Source organism: Anarrhichthys ocellatus, unplaced genomic scaffold (genome assembly GCF_004355925.1).
Source record: "Anarrhichthys ocellatus isolate YVR2014 unplaced genomic scaffold, GSC_Weel_1.0 scaffold80, whole genome shotgun sequence".
Classification (NCBI taxonomy): domain Eukaryota; kingdom Metazoa; phylum Chordata; class Actinopteri; order Perciformes; family Anarhichadidae; genus Anarrhichthys; species Anarrhichthys ocellatus.
This window is the reverse complement of record NW_022280110.1, coordinates 994,797-997,504: the sequence shown is the minus strand read 5'-3', so window position 1 is coordinate 997,504 and position 2,708 is coordinate 994,797. Positions and strand designations below refer to the sequence as shown.

At 47.7% G+C, this 2,708-nt stretch overlaps 1 protein-coding gene across 2 annotated transcripts in view; it reads left to right on the top strand.

Moving 5' to 3' along the window:
- Positions 1 to 2,708, top strand: part of siah1 (siah E3 ubiquitin protein ligase 1) — a 21,201-nt gene that overhangs the window by 13,416 nt on the left and 5,077 nt on the right. The window lies entirely within an intron of this gene.

The window sequence follows — 2,708 nt, the reverse complement described above, 5'->3', positions numbered from 1 at the left end:
CCCCTTTTGTTGAACATGCTGTATGAACAGTCACAACATAGTTGAGGCTCAACCCTTTCCCCCTGTGCCGTTCTGTTGCTGCTTTCTGAACAAAGAGGACCGCTTGTGTCCGCTCCACTTTCTGTCAGCATCCTTCCCCTCACCTCCTGACACGGAGCAGCATCGTGCTCGTTGTGCTCCCTCTGGTTAGCTGACTCACACTCCACCAGACCCTCTGAGCTCATGCTTTCAGCGCCTTCTCTCACACAATGTAGTTCATTTTGTTACCAAGGTCCTCTATCGTTCCGCAATGTCAACATTGTAGAAACTCCAACCCAGAACCACGTGGACTGTAAATTCAGACTGCCACCTGCTAACAACAGAAGGCTGCTGGGCCATGCGGGTCCTTACTCTTGTCTTTATCTTGGCAGTGTCTCTTCTTAGCCCCCCCCTCACCCCCCAATGTGCAACTGAACAAGTGCTACTCTGTTTATCCCCCCACTGGCTCTTGTTGTCGCTTTATATGCTGCCAACTAGCTATTGTAGCCTGTGTTAGCCAGGAAAAACCGTGTGCCAGCAGTAATGTGTAACCACCAACAAAACCATTCAGCGTGTCTGTCTTACAGTGAGTGAAACTTGTCTTTAACATTCTCGTAGCTATTATACCACCCCCAGCTCTGCCAAATGCCAAAGTTTGTGTGTGGCTCAGGCAATCCGAAGCAATGTGTTCATCACATCAATCACATCCGAGCTGGCTTTTTGTGCACCAGTGAAAATGAGTGACGGATGATCTCCTTTTTTTAGAATTGCGATCTTAAGTTGACATTCTAACATCATATAGTTGAATTAAAACACTCGCATGTAGGCGTTGGGTGTGGCAGCTCAAATGTTTCTCAACTCTGAGACTGTAGAACTGGCCCCCCCTTTTCCTGGCCTCCAGTGTTGTTCTATTTCAGTAGAGTATGTTTAGCCATACAGTTGTTCTGCTGACTGAGCTGCAGTCTGTATTCTTAGAGACAGCCAGTACAAAGTTACAGCGTTAGCTTTTCCAACCTCACATGCTAGGCGACTGTGACCGTGGCCTTGGCCGAGCTGAATGTCCCGAGCTAATTTGGTCCCGCTGCTGCTAGCATGCTAGCCGGCTAAGAAGTTCTATTAATAGCTGCCGAGGTATTATCTCCACCGCAGCAGATGTGGTCACGGTTACAGCTAGCTGATACTCTCTCATCGGGTCCAGTTGGTCCACCTCTGCAGATGCACTTCCAGAAGTGGGACCCGCCTGCTAGCATTGCTGCACCACTTCCAAGCTAGACGTAACGGGGCAAGCTTATGCAAGTAGTGATGACGTACATAAAAGCATCGCTTTAGGTTTAAGGCGTGAACCCAAAGCCTTCTGGGAGGAGTCAAAAGTGTCGACATGAAGTCATAAATCACTGAAATGTGAAGGTTTCCCTCAATAGAGGAGCACTCTAAAGAACTACTTACTCTATGCTGCTGTGTTTGGAAAAATAAAACGGACCCCAACTGTGCTTTTTAAAGATTTTTCATGAATAGCTAATTGCTAGTCATAGAAGTAGTAATTACTGAATCGCCATAAAGAAAATAAAAAATTACTTGCAATCACCACACAGACCCTCACATACATGCAAAGACCACCTATGATGTTCCTCGACTCTATTTCACACTTTTGATTTTTTTTTTTTTTTTTTTAACGAGCAGCTAGGATTGCCAAATTGAGCAGCCATTACCGAAGCGTTGGCAGCATTTTGCCCGTGGGTGTTCATTTCCCAGCTGTTGAACTGTCTGTGTACATATTGCAGCGCTGTCTCACCACCCGAGTCTCTTCTTTTGTTCTCTACCTCCCACTCACGCTATCCTCCCTCTCCTCTCCATTCTGTGTCTCCCCGTGCTGCGTCCGTCTGTGGGTTAGGGCTATAAAAAGGATGAACTCTGCCAGGTAGCAGAGTGGGTGGGGACACAGGCATGCACACAGTCATCCCACCCAAACCCTGTACTGCCCAGAAAAGACCTCACAGGTGAAACATCCCCTTATCCACCTGTCATTACCTCCCTCCCTTCTTTTTTTATTATCTCCACACCCACACCGCTGTGGCCACTCTTTGCTTTCTCCTCCTCCATTGTCCTCTTCACCCTTCACCCACCGTCAGTTCCCCATGTTGCTGTTAGGTTTTTAGTTATTTCTGTCCTCCACGGCTGTACTAACCCTGTATGACTCTAAACTTGCCTGTCTCGGTCCTCTTCCACCCCCCCCCCCCCCTTTCCTTGTTTATCATCTCCTTCATCCCTCCTTCGTCTCCAATAGCTCTCCTTCTGCCCTCTTTTCCTCGACACAAACCTATTCTCCTGCCCATAATTTTTGCTCTTCTTCTCTCTACTCCTCTGCTCCACAGGCCACCCCATAGTTAAACACAAACCTGTTACCAAGGCAACTGCTCAGCACAATAGGAAACAGCAGCTTCTCTCTCTCTCACTCACACACACACACACACACACACACACACACACACACACACACACACACACACACACACACACACATCTGAGTTCACTTTAGTGTCTGGTGGTTCTTATGTGACCAAGAACGTCTGTGCAGCTCTGACAATAATAGACGTGTTGCACATGGAGGGCTCAGACCACGGAAAGACGGACAGAGAGCCGAAGTGTTCTCTGCTCATTCCTCATATAGTGGAATGGAAAGATTGTGTGCG